This window comes from Mytilus galloprovincialis, chromosome 7 (genome assembly GCF_965363235.1).
Source record: "Mytilus galloprovincialis chromosome 7, xbMytGall1.hap1.1, whole genome shotgun sequence".
Lineage (NCBI taxonomy): Eukaryota > Metazoa > Mollusca > Bivalvia > Mytilida > Mytilidae > Mytilus > Mytilus galloprovincialis.
The window spans coordinates 91,028,337-91,051,655 of NC_134844.1; the positions used below are offsets into that span (position 1 = coordinate 91,028,337).

Here is a 23,319-nt window from a genome sequence, read left to right on the forward strand (position 1 = left end):
TTGTTGTCCATTAAACCTGTCTGATTAACAGTATTTTGTGTTAATTCAGAATATTTATCAAAGCTTAAAAAGAATTCAGAGGTATTTCCATGTAAAATGTTTGTGTGGTGTATAACAGTTGCTTCAAATTATATGTGCTGTTGCTTATTATGGTAATATAGCAGTGGTGTATGTTTGTGTTGAGTATAAGTGAAGAATTTCAAAAGCCGTGTTTTTACTTTTTGTTTGCGTTGCCTATAAATGTTGATATGTCACTTGTTTGTGAGCAGTATAAGAGTGTCATTGCTATGTCACTTGTTGGTGTTGAGTATAAGCATGTCATGGTTATGTCAAGTGTTGGTGTTGAGTATAAAAGTGTCATTGATATGTCACATGTTGGAGTTTAGTATAAGAGTGTTATTGCTATGTCACATGTTGGAGTTTGGTATAAGAGTGTTATTGCTATGTCACATGTTGGTGTTGAGTATAAAAGTGTCATTGATATGTCACATGTTGGTGCTGAGTATAAGAGTGTTATTGCTATGTCACATGTTGGAGTTTAGTATAAGAGTGTTATTGCTATGTCAGGTTGGTGTTGAGTATAAGAGTGTCATTGCTATGTCACATGTTGGAGTTTAGTATAAGAGTGTTATTGCTATGTCACATGTTGGTGTTGAGTATAAGAGTGTCATTGCTATGTCACATGTTGGAGTTTAGTATAAGAGTGTTATTGCTATGTCAGGTTGGTGTTGAGTATAAGAGTGTTATTGCTATGTCACATGTTGGTGTTGAGTATAAGAGTGTCATTGCTATGTCACATGTTGGAGTTTAGTATAAGAGTGTTATTGCTATGTCACATGTTGGAGTTTGGTATAAGAGTGTTATTGCTATGTCACATGTTGGTGTTGAGTATAAAAGTGTCATTGATATGTCACATGTTGGAGTTTAGTATAAGAGTGTTATTGCTATGTCAGGTTGGTGTTGAGTATAAGAGTGATTTTGTAATTTCACAAGTTGTTGTAAGTATGTGATTACTATGTCACATGTTACCAGGATACCCATGTCATGTTTAGTATAGAAGTGGTAAATATATGTTGTATGATCAGTTATCACATGTCATGTTCAGTACAAAAGTGGTAAATAAATGTTGTATGATCAGGTTTCACATGTCATGTTCAGTACAGGACTGGTAACTGAATGCTGTATGATCAGATGTCATAATTCATATTCAGTACAGGAGTGGTGAATGAATGTTGTATGATCAGGTCACACATATGCATGTCATGTTCAGTACAGGAGTGGTAAATGAATGTTGTACAATGTTGTGTCACATGTCATGTTCAGTGGAGGAGTGGTGGATGAATGTCGTATGATCAGGTGTCACATGTCATGTTCATTACAGGAGTAATGAATGAATGATGTATGATCAGGTGTCAAAAGTCATGCTCAGTACAGAAGTGGTAAATGAATGTTGTATGATCAGGTGTCACATATCATGTTCAGTATAGGAGTGGTGGATGAATGTTGTATGATCAGGTGTCATATGTCATGTTCAGTACAGGAGTGGTAAAAGAATGTTGTATGATCAGGTGTCACATATCATGTTCAGAAGAGGAGTGGTGGATGAATGTTGCATGATCAGGTGTCACATGTCATGTTCAGTACAGTAGTGGTGGATGAATGTTGTATGATCAGGTGTCACATGTCATGTTCAGTACAGGAGTGGTAAATGAATGTTGTATGTTGTGGTGTCATAATTTATGTTCAGTACAGGAGTGGTAAATGAATGTTATATGATCAGGTGTCACATGTCATGTTCAGTACAGGAGTGGTAACAAATATTGTATGATCAGGTGTCGCATGTCATATTCAGTACAGGAGTGGTAAATGAATGTTATATGATCAGGTGTCACATGTCATGTTCAGTACAGGAGTGGTAATGAATGTTGTATGATCAGGTGTTATATGTCATGTTAAGTACAGAAGTGGTTAATGAATGTTGTATGATGTGTTGTCACATGTAATGTTCAGTACAGGAGTGGTAACCAATGTTGTATGATCAGGTGTCACAGGTCATGTTCAGTAGAGAAGTGGTGGATGAATGTTGTATGATCAGGTGTCACATGTCATGATCGGTAGAGGAGTGTTAATTGAATGTTGTATGATCAGGTGTCACATGTCATGTTCAGTACAGGAGTGGTTAATGAATGTTGTATGATGTGTTGTCACATGTCATGTTCAGTGCAGAAGTGGTGGATGAATGTTGTATGATCAGGTGTCTCATGTCATGTGTAGTACAGGAGTGGTGAATGAATGTTGTATGATCAGGTGTTGCATGTCGTGTTCAGTACAGGAGTGGTTAATGAATATTGTATGATCAGGTGTCACATGTCATGTTCAGTACAGGAGTGGTAATGAATGTTGTATGATCAGGTGTCACATGTCATGTTCAGTACAGGAGTGGTAATGAATATTGTATGATCAGGTGTCACATGTCATGTTCAGTACAGGAGTGGTAACGAATGTTGTATGATCAGGTGTCACATGTCATGTTCAGTACAGGAGTGGTTAATGAATGTTGTATGATGTGGTGTCACATGTCATGTTCAGTAGAGGAGTGGTAATGAATGTTGTATGATCAGGTGTCACATGTCATGTTCAGTAGAGGAGTGGTAAATGAATATTGTATGATCAGGTGTCACATGTCATGTTCAGTACAGGAGTTGTTGATGAATGTTGTATGATGTGGTGTCACATGTCATGTTCAGTGCAGGAGTGATGGATGAATGTTGTATGATCAGGTGTCTCATGTCATGTGTAGTACAGAAGTGGTGAATGAACGTTGTATGATCAGGTGTGGCATGTCATGTTCAGTACAGGAGTGGTGGATGAATGTTGTATGATCAGGTGTCACATGTCATGTTTAGTACTAGAGTGGTGAATGAATGTTGCATGATCAGGTGTCACATGTCATGTTCAGTACAGGAGTGGTAAATGAATATTGTATGATCAGGTGTCACATGTCATGTTCAGTACAGGAGTGGTAAATGAATGTTGTATGATGTGGTGTCACATGTCATGTTCAGTACAGGAGTGGTTAATGAATGTTGTATGATGTGGTGTCACATGTCATGTTCAGTACAGGAGTGGTAACGAATGTTGTATGATCAGGTGTCGCATGTCATACTCAGTACAGGAGTGGTAAGGAATGTTGTATGATCAGGTGTCGCATGTCATGTTTAGTACAGGAGTGGTGAATGAATTTTGTACAATGTGGTGTCACATGTCATGTTCAGTAGAGGAGTGGTGGATGAATGTTGTATGATCAGGTGTCACATATCATGCTCAGTACATGACTGGTAACGAATGTTGTATGATCAGGTGTTGCATGTCATGTTCAGTATAGGAGTGTTAATTGAATGTTGTATGATCAGGTGTCACATGTCATTTTCAGTACAGGAGTGGTTAATGAATGTTGTTTGATCCGGTGTCACATGTCATGTTCAGTAGAGGAGTGGTAACAAATGTTGTATGATCAGGTGTCTCATGTCATGTTCAGTACAGGAGTGGTTAATGAATGTTGTTTGATCAGGTGTCACATTTCATGTTCAGTAGAGGAGTGGTAACAAATGTTGTATGATCAGGTGTCACATGTCATGTTCAGTAGAGGAGTGTTAATTGAATGTTGTATGATCAGGTGTCACATGTCATGTTCAGTATAGGAGTGGTATCAAATGTTGTATGATCAGGTGTCACATGTCAAGTTCATTACAGGAGTGGTAACAACTGTTGTATGATCAGGTGTCGCATGTCATGTTCAGTACAGGAGTGGTAAATGAATATTGTATGATCAGGTATCACATGTCATGTTCAGTACAGGAGTGGTTAATGAATGATGTATGATCAGATGTCACATGTCATGTTCAGTACAGGAGTGGTAATGAATGTTGTATGATCAGGTGTCATGTGTCATGTTCAGTACAGGAGTGGTTAGGAATGTTGTTTGATGTGGTGTCACATGTCATGTTCAGTAGAGGAGTGGTAACAAATGTTGTATGATCAGGTGTCACATGTCATGTTCAGTACAGGAGTGGTAAATGAATATTGTATGATCAGGTATCACATGTCATGTTCAGTACAGGAGTGGTTAATGAATGATGTATGATCAGATGTCACATGTCATGTTCAGTAGAGGAGTGATGGATGAATGTTGTATGATCAGGTATCACATGTCATGTTCAGTACAGGAGTGGTTAATGAATGTTGTATGATCAGGTGTCATGTGTCATGTTCAGTAGAGGAGTGGTTAATGAATGTTGTATGATCAGGTGTCAGATGTCATGTTCAGTGCAGGAGTGGTAGTGAATGTTGTATGATCAGGTGTCGCATGTCATGTTCAGTATAGGAGTGGTGAATGAATGTTGTATGATCAGGTGCCACATGTCATGTTTAATACAGAATTGGTAAATGATTGTTGTATGATCCTGTGTCATGTCTTGTGTCATGATGATGCAAGATTTATGTAAAACCAAAGGAATTTTTTAATAGAATACCATGAAAGTGTATGTTAAGTGTCTTAAAGTATAATAAAATAAATCACAATATTTCAGTTGTATGCAGTTAAGAGGTTTTAGACAGCAACCCTTTGACATACAAACTAGAGTGGTATTCATCAGTGAAATGAATAAATCACAATGTTTCAGTTGTGTATGCTCACAAATTATTAGACAGCAACCCTGTGACATACAAACTGGAGTGGTATTCGTCAGTGTAATGAAGTAAATCACAATATTTCAGTTGTATACGCTTACAAATTATCAGACAGCAACCCTTTGACATACAAACTAGAGTCTTATTCATCAGTGTAATGAAGTAAATCACAATATGTCAGTTGTATACAGTTCATGCAGTAAGGAAGTATCAGACAGCAACCCTTTGACATACAAACTGGAGTGGTATTCATCAGTGTAATGAAGTCAATCACAATATTTCAGTTGTATACAGTTAGGAAGTATCAGACAGCAACCCTTTGACATACAAACTGAAGTGGTATTCATCAGTGTAATGAAGTAAATCACAATATTTCAGTTGTATACAGTTAGGAAGTATCAGACAGCAACCCTTTGACATACACACTGGAGTGGTATTCATCAGTGTAATGAAGTCAATCACAATATGGCAGTTGTATACAGTTATGAAGTATCAGACAGCAACAGTTCTATATACATTTGCGATGTGTAATCATGTTTCTTAATATTTTGAAGACTATTTGCAATTATCAGAAATTAACATTGAATCACTGAACACTAAGAAGAGCAATGTTTAACTGATTCATATTGTGTGTACTATATATATAATAAATACATTTTACTTCACTTACTCTATCATCACTTCTACATTCCAAACTAGCTCCATTCTTGACACATATTTCTACCTCTTTTATATTCCCCTCCCTTGCAGCTGTAAGAAGTTTCTGTAAACAAAACAAAGTTTTAACATTTTCCTCTAGAACATACAAATGTATCATAAATATAATAATTGAATTTAATAAGCTATATGTTTACAGTTTCAATAGCTTATATTAAACATTTAAATACAATGACTATGACAATGTACATGTATGAAGAGGGAATGAAATTGTCTATAATTTCAGAGTTTTTTTTAGAAGAATCTTTAGACAATTGTATTAATTATGCATCAGTTTTGAGATGAGCCTTTTGAGTTTTTGTTGGGGTTAGTATTGTAGGGTCTTGTATGTAATGTTTTGAAGAATGTTGTTTGTATTTTGGTTGTTTTTCATTTTTTGCCACATTTGCCATGGTGTCGTCAGTTTCTCTTTGACTTGAAAAGAGTTTTGATATCTTATGTCTCTTTGTTTGTTCCCTGGAATTTTGTATATTGAAATTCTTTTCACTGTAATGATATTCTTTTTCTCCTATTCTAATTCTGAGAATACTACACGCCTGTATCTTTCTGTACAGTTTATTGACAACATAGGTCACATGACCATTGACTTTTAAGGAGAAAATCTTACCTGATCCCAACTTGCCATTATATCCTACAAAAGAAAAAAGAAAACATTTTATCATGTTTGTACACAGGAGGTGTAATTTGAAGAGGAATATTGTAATTGTAATCATGATGTCATATTTAGGTTTTTCTCCGAAATATGATTAGCAACCAACCTTGTCTTATTACATACAATCATATAACATATATAAAGTTGTATTAGATAATTTTAGAACAAATCACTTTTTTTTTAAATAGATGCTGTACTTTCAGATTTTGCATACATTTTAGCGTCATTGTTAAAACAATCAAGGGCAATAACTCCTGAGCAGTATAAGTGAAAATTGGCACTTTCATAATAGAATGCAAGTTATTACACAGAAATGTCATAAACAGTTATTTTTCAATCAATCAGGACAATAGCCCTTAATCAGAAAAATGAAAATGTAAAAGTCTTTGTAGCAACCATTTGTCTAAACTGGTTCAGTCATTTTTAGTCTCTGGTGGAGAGTGGTCCCATTGGCAATCATACCACATCTCTTTATTTTTATATTGTTAAAATATTATCAGTTTCAGCATGTGTTCAGCATAAATCATTAAAAAAAAACTTAAAGTAAAGTAAAGCCCCTATCTTAAGCTAATTTTATTAAATACCCAAAGTGAAATCTGTAGGTCCAAGTTCTGCAAATGTCAATAAAGGTTTACACGTGGGCCTTCGTCAAACTCTAATTTCAACTTCAGCATGTTATGTAAAGTCTGTCTTCATGGCCTTAATGCCACTTTATATTACATACCCTTTCTGCCAACAGTCAATTAGCATGATAAGAAACTGCAAATAAAGTTTTATAAAAAATGTTAAACAAATACACATATGAAAACCTGTAAACAAAAGTGCACAATCTGTTTTGTCTGCTTTACTGATAATCATTGAATGTTGACATGTGTTGAAAGTGTAAAGTGTAACTAAGGAACATTCAATTAAAGTTTGCAGGTATTTGGCCTAGTAGTTTCAGAGGAGAAGATTTTTAAATGTTAACAAACTTGATGAACAAATTGTGTAAAATTGTCTTTAAAGGGCAATAACTCCTTAAAGGGGTCAATTGACAATTTTTGTCACATAAACTTTTTGTAGATCTTAATTTGCTGAACATTATTGTTGTTAACAATAATGAGCAGATTTTTGTCAAAGTTAACGACGACGGACGACAACGACGTCGGACGCCGGACGCAAAGTGATGAGAAAAGCTCACTTGGCCCTTAACAAGGCAAAATTTCCTTAAAATTACCAATTCAGGGACAGCAACCCAACAACAAAGGGTTGTCAGATCCATCTGGAAATGTTAGGGCAGATAGATCTTTACCTGATAAACAATATAACCCCGTCAGATTTTCTCTTTATGCTTTGGTTTTTGAGTTATAAGCCAAAAACTGCATTTTACCCCTATGTTCTATTTTTAACCGTGGCAGCCATCTTAGTTGGATGGCCTGGTCACTGGACACATTTTTCTAACTAGATACCCAAAAGATGATTGTGGTCATGTTTGGAATAATTTGGCCCAGTAGTTTCAGAGAAGAAGATTACTAAGATTTACGAAAAATGATTAAAAATTTACTATAAAGGGCAATAACTCCTAAAGGGGTCAACTGACCATTTCAGTCATGTTGACTTATTTGTAAATCTTACTTTGCTGGACATTATTGCTGTTTACAGTTTATCTCTATCTATAATAATATTCAAGATAATAACCATATTTAAAAACAGCAAAATTTCCTTCAAATTATAACAATTAAGGGGCATCAACCCAACAATGGGTTGTCAGATTCATTTGAAAATTTCAGGGCAGATAGATCTTGACCGGATAAACAATTTCATAACTTGTCAGATTTGCTCTAAATGCTTATGTTTTTGAGTTATAAGCCAAAAACTGCATGTTACCCCTATCATGTCTATGTTTTATTTTTAGCCATAGCGGCCATCTTGGTTGGTTGGCCGGGTCACAGGACACGTTTTAAACTAGATACCCCTCTGATGATTGTGGCCAAGTTTTGTTTAATTTGGCCCATTAGTTTCAGAGGAGAAGATTTTTGTAAAAGATTACTAAAATTTACGAAAAATTATTAAAAATTGACTATAAAGGGCAATAACTCCTAAAAGGGTCAACTGATCATTTCAGTCATGTTGATTTGTTTGTAAATCTTACTTTGCTGAACATTATTACGGCTTACAGTTTATCTTTATCTATAATGATATTAATCCCTTGGTTAAAGAATCTTTACAAACAAACATAAATTTACATTCTGCAGGAATTTATTCTTGGTACTCATTTGCAGATAAATTTTTTAAAGATATGAAAATAAACCCAGAAAATTACTCTTATATTAATGTAACTTTTAAGCAATCAAAAACGTGTTAAAATGTAATATTAAAAAGTGTGTTTCAGAGGAATATGAAAACACTACTTTAAATAAACTTTCAAAATTGGATTCCTCATCCAAACTTTGTCTTAATGGGAAATTAAAAACTAATTGTCAGTCTGAGGAATATTTAAATTGCAATAATTTTATACATAGACAGTTAAATTTAGACTGAGTGATCATTCTCTAGGCATTGAATTGGGAAGGTACAGAAATATTCCAAGAGCACAGATTATGTCAGCTCACATACATGACATAGAGGTGACAATATCGTCCCAAATTATATCGGCCAAAAGTTGATCCGTCACGGTAACGGTATTATGAAAATAAATCAAGGATGTCGCAAACAAATATTTATTAATATTATGCAGTTTTTTATTAAGTATAATAAAAATAATCTTTATTTTAAACGGAACATGGTACATGCGAATGAACAAGTGCCGAAGTGGAGTCACTATCTAGGACGATATATTTAGGGCGGAACTGTTCAGTACAATTACGAACAAGAATGTGTCCTCAGTACACGAATGCCCCACTCGCACTATCATTTTCTATGTTCAGTGGACCGTGAAATTGGGGTAAAATCTCTAATTAAAAAATTAAAATTAGAAAGATCATATCATAGGGAACATGTGTACCAAGTTTGAAGTCGATTGGACTTCAACTTCATCAAAAACTACCTCGACCAAAAACTTTAACCTGAAGCGGGACAGACGGACGGACGAACGGACGAACGAACGAACGGACGGACGCACAGACCAGAAAACATAATGCCCCTCTACTATCGTAGGTGGGGCATAAAAACCATGAGGTCAAAATTTGTTTACATTTTGCATAAGTTGAGAAATCTATCATTGATCTGATATTTTTTCTAAGTTATTTATATGCCGGACGACAATTAATAGAAAGCTTAAGGCACATATATAAACTTGGAGAAAATCAGAATTTACATCTGTAGGGAAAGGAAAAGTCAAAAGATACCAGTTACAAAAAAAAGTACCACCGGAACGGTAAGTTCAAAGTTAAAAGTTCTTTATTTTACAATTAAGGGCCCCTAATTACGGGACATAATGACAAGTTACAACTCTGATTCTTAACACACATATATATAATGAAGATAAAATTAAAATTTAGCTGTATGATCAATAAAACCAAACAACTCTGCATATCCGGCAATGACAAAATTATGTGTGTTTCAACACTTCCAAAATAGTTCGGAATGTGGTTTAATATGAGGCAGGCGTTACCTGTGAAAGGGGACGAAGTATATGATCTTTTTTTAATTCAAACATATCTTAATTTCAGAACGGAAATACCGTAACGTTTCCGATTTTGGTTCTGTTGTTAGGGATTTTAGTTGTGACGTTATTTAAGTTATGACATCATATACAATGTAAACAAAGAAACGCTAGGCCTAAAATAAAATTTCATTTGTTTGGCATTGCCACCCGACCCACTGAAAAACTTGCCGCCCAAATAATTTTATTTGTGTTTCAGAAATCTATTTTTTTTAATTTAAAAAAAATCGAAATTGTGCCAGAATTTGATCGTATCCACCGAGTTTGTTCCTGGCTTTACTTATTTCAAATCAAATTCCTAAAAGCGCTTGCCTTACACTGTATTGGGAGCAAACATTTAAATGACATGGAATAGAAAAAGTCTGCCAAGAGTAATGTCAAAGAGGCCGGCAGGGGAAAGAAAGCATATCCGTATGCTGCAATGCATTGGTTAAGGGAGATGGATTTTATCAAAAATCAAATTTTCATCTATTCTTTGAAAGGAACGTTCTGAGAGACCTTGTAGAGGACTCAAATTTTATCTTTTGTAAAGCAGAAACAGATGATTTCTGCTTGACTTTGTCACTTCATGAGATCACCAGGACATCACAGAACAAGATAATTCTTAAAACATAAAAGATACTGACAGAAACATATTTATAAATGTATCTAGTGTACTAGTGATGAATAAAATCCCCTCCTTTTCCACAATTCTAAGGGCTCATTAATTTATCTGTATTCACAAATGATTCATGTAATGCATGTCCAGATTTCTGTTAATCAAACAAGCATTACAACCCATAATTTATTTATCTGCAAAGATTGTCTGTCCTGCTGCATATTTCCGTTTTGAATTTATCATACGTTTTAAACCTAGCCCTGAAAAACCTTGCACTTGGATAATATTAGTATAAACACCATGTCTATTTGTGCCAACCTTCCAAATATTTAATATTTTGCTATCCTAATTTGGTTCAGATCCTCATCCTCAAAACTTATCAGGGGCAGTATGCTTGTTTGTATGGTAGTTCGTCACACCTTACATGTATGATTACTAGCCTCTAGGTATTGGTTTGGTTCAGATCCTTTATCCTCAAAACTTATCAGGGACAGTATGCTTGTTTGTATGGTAGTTTGTCACACCTTACATGTATGATTACTAGCCTCTAGGTATTGGTTTGGTTCAGATCCTTTATCCTCAAAACTTATCAGGGACAGTATGCTTGTTTGTATGGTAGTTTGTCACACCTTACATGTAGGATTACTAGCCTCTAGGTATTGGTTTGGTTCAGATCCTTTATCCTCAAAACTTATCAGGGGCAGTATGCTTGTTTGTATGGTAGTGCGTCACACCTTACATGTAGGATTACTAGCCTCTAGGTATTGGTTTGGTTCAGATCCTTTATCCTCAAAACTTATCAGGGGCAGTATGCTTGTTTGTATGGTAGTTCGTCACACCTTACATGTAGGATTACTAGCCTCTAGGTATTGGTTTGGTTCAGATCCTTTATCCTCAAAACTTATCAGGGGCAGTATGCTTGTTTGTATGGTAGTGCGTCACACCTTACATGTAGGATTACTAGCCTCTAGGTATTGGTTTGGTTCAGATCCTTTATCCTCAAAACTTATCAGGGGCAGTATGCTTGTTTGTATGGTAGTTCGTCACACCTTACATGTAGGATTACTAGCCTCTAGGTATTGGTTTGGTTCAGATCCTTTATCCTCAAAACTTATCAGGGGCAGTATGCTTGTTTGTATGGTAGTGCGTCACACCTTACATGTAGGATTACTAGCCTCTAGGTATTGGTTTGGTTCAGATCCTTTATCCTCAAAACTTATCAGGGGCAGTATGCTTGTTTGTATGGTAGTGCGTCACACCTTACATGTAGGATTACTAGCCTCTAGGTATTGGTTTGGTTCAGATCCTTTATCCTCAAAACTTATCAGGGGCAGTATGCTTGTTTGTATGGTAGTTCGTCACACCTTACATGTAGGATTATATATACTAGCCTCTAGGTATTGGTTTGGTTCAGATCCTTTATCCTCAAAACTTATCAGGGGCAGTATGCTTGTTTGTATGGTAGTTCGTCACACCTTACATGTAGGATTACTAGCCTCTAGGTATTGGTTTGGTTCAGATCCTTTATCCTCAAAACTTATCAGGGGCAGTATGCTTGTTTGTATGGTAGTTCGTCACACCTTACATGTATGATTACTAGCCTCTAGGTATTGGTTTGGTACAGATCCTTTATCCTCAAAACTTATCAGGGGCAGTATGCTTGTTTGTATGGTAGTTCGTCACACCTTACATGTAGGATTACTAGCCTCTAGGTATTGGTTTGGTTCAGATCCTTTATCCTCAAATCTTATCAGGGACAGTATGCTTGTTTGTATGGTAGTGCGTCACACCTTACATGTAGGATTACTAGCCTCTAGGCAGTCAGAGCTCTGACATAAACAAGTCAGAATAAAATGACTTCCATAGGTCAGATATAATTTGATGTAAGTGTTGTCTCCCTTCTTGCACTCAACAGAATATGACTTGTACAGGTCAGTTTATGTCAGACTTTAATTTATCATAAAATGACTTCCACAGGTCAGCTTTTGCATAAAATATTGTGACTTAATATCTTCATATTCTAATAAGATTTATGTCCCTTTTTAATGAATTTTGACTTAGAGAGGTCATTTTTGTTCTGACTTGAAGCAGTCATTACTACCACTTTGTTATCAATCTCCATAAAATATAGTGATTACTAGTTTCGAATCAAAGAGTTTAAAAAGTGGGCTCATCATACCTTCTTCTTTCCAGAATCTTAACATAATATTTTTTTCTCATCAAATTCAATCATTTCAAAATACAAACAAAAACCAAAGCAGAAAAAATGGATCATACAATTTTCTGTCAATATCAAAAGATTTATAAAATACAATATTGGATACATTTACTAGTACCATGACAATACTTCAAATCTTCCAAGGAAAAAAAAAGGGATCTATTCTCATCCACTTTTAGCTAAATTTATCAAGAGCAAAACATTTATTATTTTAATATTTCATTGAGGTAAATACTGTTGTGCAAACTGACTCAAACAAACTTATTTCAACCTTTAAGTCTAGTACTGTCATATTGATTTAAAAATGTATGGGAAAGCCAGATATAGGACAGAGAAAATATTAAAGGTCCCCTAAAGTCACAATGAGGACTATAAAAAAAAATATTTGGTATATTCAATATTTAAATGCAATTTCTTTTAAACAGGTCAAATCATGTTTTGACTTAAAGCAGTCAGCCCAAAACTAAATTTATTGAAATTTTTAGAGTGGGGCACTGACATATGATATTAAATGAAAGTATGGGAACCTCAGACATAAGAAATATATATATATGTAAGATCCCCTAAAATAAATAACCATTTGACTTAATTGTTTCTAAACATTTATCAAATAAATTCACAAATGGCAGATTCAGAAGCAGGGCTTGAAGGAAGTACACCTAGCTTTGATTGGAAAATTTGTTCTGCAATCTGACTTGAACAGGTCAAATCATGTTCAGACAAATTGACTTAAACAGGTCAAATGGGCATGTTCGGACAAATTGACTTAAACAGGTCAAATCATGTTCTGACTTAAAAGAGTCTGTCAAAAACTAAATTGCTTGCAAAGTTCTGTAAAAGTCGTGCATTATCATGATTGTCATGATTGTGATGTGATTGTTAAAATTGAGAATGGAAATGGGGAATGTGTCAAAGAGACAACAACCCGACCATAGAAAAAACAACAGCAGAAGGTCACTATCAGGTCTTCAATGTAGCGAGACATTCCCGCACCCGGAGGCATCCTTCAGCTGGCCCCTAAACAAATATATACTAGTTCAGTGATAATGAACGCCATACTAATTTCCGAATTGTACACAAGAAACTAAAATTAAAAAAATACAAGACTAACAAAGGCCAGAGGCTCCTGACTTGGGACAGGCGCAAAAATGCGATGGGGTTAAACATGTTTATGAGATCTCAACCCTCCCCTATACCTCTAGGCTGTATGGATACAAGTAGGAAAAAAAATCACAAAAAATTAAGTCACAATTATAAGAACTATATATATAAAAGATAATTTGGTATATTTTTGATATCTTAATATTTCATTGAGGTAAATCCTGTTGTGCAAACTGACTTGAACAAGTCACATTATGTTCTGACTTCAAGGAGTCATTAAAAGACTATACTTTAATTAAGTATTGCAACTTTAAGTCTGGGATTGTGACATATGCATTTAAGAATGTATAAGAAACTCAGATAAAAGACACCCTATAATAAAGTCACAAAAATGTGGACTATAAAAAAGTGTATTTGGTATACTATTATTTAATATTCAAATGTATTTTGTTAACAAATTTCTCCAAATTATTTTAAAATTTTATTATATTTCTGTATTTTCATGACTTTTTTTCTGTTAAATTAACATTTGGAACTTTCGGTTTTAAAAAACATTATTTTAAAAACCATTTGACTGAATTGTTTCTTAAAAAAAAATATGAATTAATTAACTCAACAGTAGCAGATTCAGATATGGAAGGGGCGTAAAGGAAGAAGACTTAGTTTTGATTGGACATTTTTTTTCTGTCAACTGACTTTAACAGGTCAAATCGTGTTCTGACTTCAAAGAGTCAGTCCAAACTAAACTATTTCAACTTTTAAGTCTAGTTTTTTCATATTGATTTTAAAATGTACGGAAAAACCAGATAAAAGACAGAGGAAATAAGGTCCCCATACGGCGCAATAATGAGGACTATAAAAAAGTTTATTTTGCATATTCATTATTTAAATGTATTTTGTTTTAAACCGGTCAAATTATGTTCTGACTTTAAAGAGTCAGTCAAAAACTTCACTTTAGCTAATTATTACAACTTCTTAGTCTGGCATTGTCATATGCATTTAAGAATGTAAGGGAAAATCAGATAAAAGACACCCACTAATAAAGTCACAATAATGAGGACTATAAAAAAATGTGTTTGGTATATTTTTTATTCAAATATATTTTGTTTACAAATTTCATCAAATCATCTTTAAATTTTATTATATTTTTGTATTTTCATGACCTTTCTTTTCTGTTAAGTTAACACATGGAACTTTTGGTTGTAAAATATATTATTTTAAACCATTTGACTGAATTGTTTCTAATAAACCTATCAATTAATTAACTCAACAGTAGCAGATTCAGATAAGGGAAAAAGGGGGAGAGGGGGGCTTAGAAGAAGAATACCTAGTTTTGATTGGATTTAATTTTCTCTGTAAACTGACTTTAACAGGTCAAATCATGTTCTGACTTCAAAGAGTCAGTCAAAACTAAACTTATTTCAACTTTTAAGTCTAGGATTTTCATATTGATTTTAAAATGTATGGGAAACCAGATAAAAGACTGATGAAATAAGGTCCCCTTAAGTCACAATAATGAGGACTATACAAAAATGTATTTGGTATATTTTATATTCAAATGTATTTTGTTAACAAATTTCATCAAATTAATATCTTAAAAATTTATTCTATTTCCGTATTTTCATGACTTTTTTTCTGTTAAGTTAACAAATAGAACTTTTGGTTGTAAAAAACATTATTCTAAAAACCATTTGACTGAATTGTTTCATAATTTTTTTTTTAACTCAACAGTAGCAGATTCAAATAAGGGAAAAAAAGGGGGGGCTAAGATGAAGAAACCTAGTTTTTATTGGATTTTTTTTTTCTGTAAACTGACTTTAACAGGTCAAATCATGCTCTGACTTCAAAGAGTCTGTCAAAACTAAACTTATTTCAACTTTTAAGTCCAGGATTTTCACATAGATTTAAAAATGGATCGAACATTTTTATTTGATATATTCAATATTCAAATGCATTTTGTTTTTTAGAGATTTTCATCAAATTATCTAAAAAAAAATATATTGTATTATTTCTGTATTTTCATGACTTTTCTTTTCTGTTAAGTTAACACATGGAACTTGTGGTTGCAAAAAAAATTTATATTTTAATAACCATTTGACTGAATTGTTTCTAAAAAACTCAATAATTAAGGTAGATTCATGGTATACCGCCATCTTGGATTGAACAATCACAGTAAAAAATCGGTCTAGTTATTTGCCTAAATCTGCAAATTTGGAGACAGATTTGCAATTTGATGGTTAGACTGTTTAATAATATAAAGAAAACTTGGCAATTTATTGTATAATTCAAAATAATTAAACAAATATCATTTTATTATGCTTTTTGAATCATTTTTTTCAAATGAGCCATTTAAGGGAAGATAACTCTTTTAGTAAAAAATTTATACTGGACAGATAGGGAATTTTTTTCTTTTTACTTGTAGCAAGAAAACAAGTTCGGTGACACCATTTTTTCTTTTTATTTTCTTAAAACATATTACAAAACCAATCTTTTCACAATTTATTTCAAAATTCTATCTCATAGATTATTTTTTATGCACACAATTGTGTTTTTCCATTAACAATGTAACCAAATTTAGGCAATTTTCAATTACTCATAGCTTGAAAAATAGCACGGTGACCCCTACTTTTTATTATATTTTTGAAAAGAGCATATTAAAGTCTTCATTCTGGCTAAGTATAAGAAAATTCTGTCTCAAAAAAGATTTACTTATGATCTACCTTAATTAACTCAACAGTAGCAGATTGATATTTAGTGGGGAGGGGGATTAGAGGAAGAACACCTAGCTTTGATAGGACATTTTTTTCCTGTCAACTGACTTTAACAGGTCAAATCGTGTTCTGACTTCAAAAAGTCAGTCCCATTTAAACTTATTTCAACTTTTAAGTCTAGTTTTTTCATATTGATTTAAAAATGTACGGAAAAGCCAGATAAAAGACAGAGGAAATAAGGTCCCCATACAGCGCAATAATGAGGACTATAAAAAAGTTTATTTTGCATATTGATTATTCAATATTTAAATGCATTTTGTTTTAAACTGGTCAAATTATGTTCTGACTTCAAAGAGTCAGTCAAAAACTTCACTTTAATTTATTATTACAACTGTTAAGTCTGGCATTGTCATAAATATATGCATTTAAGAACGTATGGGAAAACTAGATAAAAGACACCCAATAATAAAGTCACAATAATGAGAACTAATATTTTATATTCAAATATATTTTGTTTACAAATTTCATCAAATCATCTTTAAATTTTATTACATTTCTGTATTTTCATGACCTTTCTTTTCTGTTAAGTTAACACATGGAACTTTTGGTTGTAAAATATGTTATTTTAAACCATTTGACTGAATTGTTTCTAATAAACTTATCAATTAATTAACTCAACAGTAGCAGATTCAGATAAAAGGGAAAAAAAAGGGGGGGGGGGGGGGGGCTTAAAAGAAGAATACCTAGTTTTGATTGGATTTAATTTTCTCTGTAAACTGACTTTAACAGGTCAAATCATGTTCTGACTTCAAAGAGTCAGTCAAAACTAAACTTATGTCAACTTTTAAGTCTAGGATTTTCATATTGATTTTAAAATGTATGACAAACCAGATAAAAGACTGATGAAATATGGTCCCCTCAAGTCACAATATTGAGGGCTATAAAAAAAATGTATTTGGTATATTTTATATTCAAATGTATTTTTTTAAACAAATTTCATCAAATTTATATCTTAAAAATTTATTTTATTTCTGTATTTTCATGACTTTTTTTTCTGTAAAGTTAACATATAGAACTTTTGGTTGTAAAAAACATTATTCTAAAAACCATTTGACTGAATTGTTTCTTAAAAAAAAATTAATTATCCCAACAGTAGCAGATTCAGATAAGGAGAAAAAAGGGGGGGGGGGGGGGGGGGGGGGGGGCTAAGATGAAGAAACCTAGTTTGATCGGATTTTTTTTCTGTAAACTGACTTAAACAGGTCAAATCATGTTCTGTTAAAAAAATGTTGAGGAGAAAATACTTAGAAAATCAGACTAAGTTTGGTGACTTTGTTGTCCTTCAAGAAGTGGTACATGTACATATAAATACATAATATTTTCACTACAACTATCTATTGGGTGTTTTTTAAATAGATTTTTTAGCAACATTTATAACTTTGTAATTTATGTTCATTGTACACTTGTTATTCTTAATATATATTTTTTTGGGAACAAAATCTTGTCAGGGTTTCTTATGGTACTAGCATGACAAGAGCATTCATATTCTTAAATACTCTAAACATTAAAAGCAAGTCATTATCTTCAGATCATTCTGAGTCTTTCTGGCCTTATTAAATTAAAGTCAGAACATTGAGACTTTCATAAGTCAGAACATTCAGACTTTTATAAGTCAGAACATACTGACTTCCAATATTTCAAATAAAAGGTTAATGCTTTATGTGGCTAAGCATCTGGGGTAAGAATTATAGATGTGTAACTTCATAGTAAAACATATATGCCATATAATTAGGGATTGACCCTGTATGTCATTCAAATCTTCTTGAAATGACGAACAGGAATATTATATGGTCTAGTGGTGGTGATCCAGACCATTTCAAAAAGGGGGATGGGGATGACCCCCATGGACTTTCCCTTTATTTCATTTGATTCGTTGTATTGTCCCATCTAATAATATATAGGCTTATGGGGTGGGGCTCTCAACCGTTTACAAGTTTTCAAACATGAGGGGATGGGGTGGCCCCAAGGGACTTTATCTTTATTTCATTTGATTTGTTGTATTGTCCCATATAATAATATATAGGCTTATGGGGTGGGGCTCTCAACCGTTTACATGTTTTCAAACATGAGGGGATGGGGTGGCCCCAAGGGACTTTATCTTTATTTCATTTGATTTGTCTTGTTGTCCCTTACACTAATATATATATATGGTTCAGGGGTGGGGATCTTGACCATTTACATGTTTTCACACAGTAGGGGTGAAACCCCCCCCCCAAGGGACTTCCCCTATATTACATTGAGTTTGTTTTATTTTCCCATACAAGAATATATATAGTTTAGGGGTGGGGATCTCAACCGTTTACAAAATATAAGAACATTCGCAAATGGCAGGGGAGGGGGTAAACCCAGAGACTAGCCCGGTATATTTCATTCAAATCAATTTGACATTATAAAAAGGAATATATATGGTTTACAGGTGGGGATCTCGACCATTTTCAAGATATAAGATCATTCTCAAATGACAAGGGGTGGGGCGACCCATAGAGACTAGACTGGTATATTTCATTATACTTTACAGAGAGAACAAATTGAGTTTAGGGGGCAGGGATCTCGACTGTTCAACATTGTCAAATGACAGGAGTAGGGTGATCCCTGGAGACTTACCCTACATTTCATTTGATTTGTTTTTAATATCATATTCCATGTTCATAATTGAAAAACCCGTTTTGTGAATCTCTTTATAATGTTCTCAAGTTAAAATCAATTTTAAAATAAAAATAAAAAAATATTTCGGTTCTTTAGTTAAACCCTCCCTTCCCTTTATTAAAATTATTCCGATTTCATTTCATTTTCATTAATATCAATATTCAAAAGATCGTTTTTCTCATTGGGAGAAACGAAAAAACAAATTATTTATAAGCCGCAAACTCGGAAAGGTTAAAAAGTCACTTCATGCTGGAGTTTAAAAATAGAACAATCACGTGATGATGTTCAGCTCGAAGCAATAATTTTACTTTTAAAATTGCACCGACTGGTTATTAATGTTAATACTGTTTAAGACAACAGGAGTTGTCTCCCGAAAATAACAGTTCATTATCATAACAACATTTTCTGACCTGAACAAGTCAGAATTGTCAGACACCAGGTCATCTCAAAGGCCACGCGTCCGTATTTACAGGTCACGCGCCTTCATGAAACAGCAAAAAAATCACTTGCAAAGACCTTCTTCACACGCAAAAAATATTAAAATGGCCATGAAAATACGGAGGTAATATGTATTACCTTCTGAAAATGACCACATTGACCTAGATTTTCACTAAAAAAACGTAAATAATCACTATATTTTCAATAACTTCTTGTTCGAGGAACTCCCAAAACAACGACTTTCAAAAACGTGATCTCTTGCATAAAACCACATGATCGTTTGTGTCTTAGGGAGCTACCATTTGATTTTTATGGGGGCGCTAGGATGAAATTTGAAAAAAATAGGCAGGACAGGAGTTTTGAGTAAAAAAAAAAGTCAGGATGAGACACTTTGCAAAAAAAAAAGGCAGGATGACAATTCAAGTAAAAAAAGTCAGGATAAACTAATAAAAAAAAAGGCAGGACCGAATAGAGTGAAAAATAAAAATGCAGGACAGAGAATACAAATAAAAAAAAATGCAGGACAAAATTTTTCATCCTAGCTCCCCCATAAAAATCAAATGGTAGCTCCCTTAGATCGGCGGCAAATTCAAAATATCTTCTGGTTTGACGGACTCGATGGAAAACTACGCAAAACAAAAATTGACCCGTACAGGTCAGAATTTCAAAACATTTTCTGACTTGAAGAAGTCATTTTATTCTGACTTGTTTATGTCAGAGCTCTGACTGCTAGGTATTGGTTTGGTTCAGATCCTTTATCCTCAAAACTTATCAGGGGCAGTATGCTTGTTTGTATGGTAGTTCGTCACACCTTACATGTAGGATTACTAGCCTCTAGGTATTGGTTTGGTTCAGATCCTTTATCCTCAAAACTTATCAGGGGCAGTATGCTTGTTTGTATGGTAGTGCGTCACACCTTACATGTAGGATTACTAGCTATAGCCTCTAGGTATTGGTTTGGTTCAGATCCTTTATCCTCAAAACTTATCAGGGGCAGTATGCTTGTTTGTATGGTAGTTCGTCACACCTTACATGTAGGATTACTAGCCTCTAGGTATTGGTTTGGTTCAGATCCTTTATCCTCAAAACTTATCAGGGACAGTATGCTTGTTTGTATGGTAGTTCGTCACACCTTACATGTAGGATTACTAGCCTCTAGGTGTAACACCACTAGTTCAGATCCTTTATCAGGGGCAGTATGCTTGTTTGTATGGTAGTTCGTCACACCTTACATGTAGGATTACTAGCCTCTAGGTATTGGTTTCAGCCCTAGTTGGGCAGTTACAAAATTAAGGTTTGATTTTCATGTCATATATGATAAGGTTAGTTTCCTCCCGCAGGTTGGCGTTTTCCTTCAAGTACTACGGTTTAATTAGTACGCCACTAAAACTGACTGCCATGAAATTACCCATATGGTGTAGAAAGTGATGTTTATAAAACCAAAGCAAACAATCAAAGTTTTAAATCTTTGTCCATTTATACAAGGAGCCGTAGTGGTTGAGCCATTTAACTTGTGGTAATTTTACCAAACTGTGACCACAACTTCAAATGTGACATCAGGCCTTTGTTCAATGGGCAGTCCCACAATAAAAGTTCAATTTTCAAGTCATACATTTTATATGGTTAATTTGTCAGTTTCCTGCCTCAGTTCTGTGTTTTTTTCTGGGTACTTTGGTTAACTCTGCCAATAAAACTGACTGTCTTACATGAAATTATCCATATGATGTAGAATGTGACATTGACGGTTGACCCCTTTCAAAGAAATCACCAGCATGTACACACAACAATGCTGCAATGCTTTAGACAACATTGATCTAGAGACTTCATGATTTACATGATTGTATACAGCTTTTAAATGTAAAAAAAAAAAAAAATTCCCTACCTACCTACCCACCTGCTGATAGTGTAGGTCGGCAATGCCAAACAAACATTTTTTTTAAGGGTGGCCCTATCATTAGGTAACGTTTTTTCATATCAAAGAATTATTTAAAATGAAATTGATATTGCGTTCCTTCCTATTTTATACTAGACTGATAAATATATATTTTACTCAAAATTTCATGCAAACGAGACCGGAAAAAGGAAGTACATTGTAGATTTCTGCGCAGATGCGGGAATTCAAAACATGACATAATTATGATCTTAACCTGCTAAGGCTTAGTCCAAGATTACTCTGAAGTACAGACAACAGTCGCAGATCTTAGACATTTTCATAAGTGGGGGCCTACTGACTGTCTAAGAGGGGGCCCGCTTCGGTCATGCCTTAGTGATTCCCTATATAATCAACAACAAAAATTCCAGAAAAGGGGGGCCCCTAAATCCGCCTCTGGACAAGCTGGGGCTACAGAACCCGGCTTGTGGCCCCGTCTTGCAAAACTGCCAGTGGACATTGTAATCCTCGACTATGCCAGACAAGCTTGGGTGTTTCTTGGACACCCTGCTGTTTTTATCGCAAAAATCTCTGACTTTGAAATACTGTCAAACTGAAAATCTGTATGCTTCCTGAACAGGGAGATCAGCAGTAACTGTGTAAATAAGTTAACTGTCAAAATATGTTTAATGTTTTTAATTAACACCATAACTTGTGTATTTTAAAAATGTTTGACAAAATAATTTGTGTTTCTTCCCCCGATTCTATCACCCTTCACAAATCCTTAAGGCCAAAAAAACTTATTTAATTTAACAAACAATAGTTAATTTCAGCCCCAAAGATTGTTTTTATTTGAATTTGTGATACAGATTATATTATTTCTGAAGTCCCAATACCAGGAATCATTAAGGACTTTATTTCGGTTTATTCATTCAGGAAGAAAATAGTGTAAAGTTTCTGAAAGTAGGATGAATGTTGATTCTAATGCAACAACGTTTGTAACGTTCATTTTGATTGGATAACGTCACTTTCTTACATGGCATCAATTGACAATTGATGCTATGGGACGTACGCGCAAGCGCAGACGGCATATGACAAATTTTAAATACATGTTTTAACGTTGTTTTCTGTCAGTTTCATTAGAATGGAGATAACAATATTGTATTTTAAGATCCGACGGCATCTGACAGGGACTAAACTTAACGCTCGCCCAGTCGCCCGAGGCGACCAGATTTTCGGCTGGGCAAATATATTTAGTCATCATGGTCGCCCAGCTGGCGACTGTAAAAAAATTGAAGTAAATCCCATTTGTACCCTTTCCCCCGCGATATTAACAAAGACTGTTCCTAAAAGGAAACCTGTTTGTCTTATCAAAGCGATATAGAAATATAGAGTATTTCCGAAAACCAGTAGGTTATTTCTAATAACTGAACCCAGTCGAATAGCTATATTTTCAATCCGGAGTCACGATGTTGCATATATATACCTTCTTCTTTCCGCATGTTTTCCTAGTTCTGCTAAATTTTCTACGATAATTTCATTATTGAACAGTGTTTTCTATTTTACTGTTCAATAAGCATCGTGAAAGGGATGTTTTCTTATTGTCCTGTGAGTCATTACAAGCATGTTTTAGACGGTAACTTGTCCCTGAATCGCTTTTTACAAAAATATTTGATAAAAAAAACGAAATTTAAAATCTCGTGAATAAAAATCCCAATTTCTAGTTTGATATCCAATCTTCATTAACCAGATGCTCCGCAGGGCGCAGCTTTATACGACCGCAGAGGTTGAACCCTGAACAGTTGGGGCAAGTATGGACACAATATTCAAGCTTGATTCAGCTCTAAATTTGGATTGTGATTAAATAGTTGACACAGCATAGGTTTCTGACACAGAATGAATGTGGTCTAATGAAGTTAAAAAAAAATTTTTGCCTTTGAGCAATTCACTATGCTGTTGAATATTAATCCTCTCAA

At 34.2% G+C, this 23,319-nt stretch overlaps 1 long non-coding RNA gene across 1 annotated transcript in view; it reads right to left on the reverse strand.

The window, feature by feature from the left end:
* Positions 1–5,359: 5,359 nt before the first annotated feature.
* The window catches only part of LOC143082049 (uncharacterized), a 43,249-nt gene continuing 25,289 nt past the window's right edge, over positions 5,360–23,319 (reverse strand). The window contains exons 2-4 of the long non-coding RNA XR_012980238.1: positions 6,643–6,817; positions 6,014–6,037; positions 5,360–5,452 (exon numbers count right to left, since the gene is read on the reverse strand). This is a non-coding gene — a long non-coding RNA (uncharacterized LOC143082049). The remainder of the gene's footprint in view (positions 5,453–6,013; positions 6,038–6,642; positions 6,818–23,319) is intronic.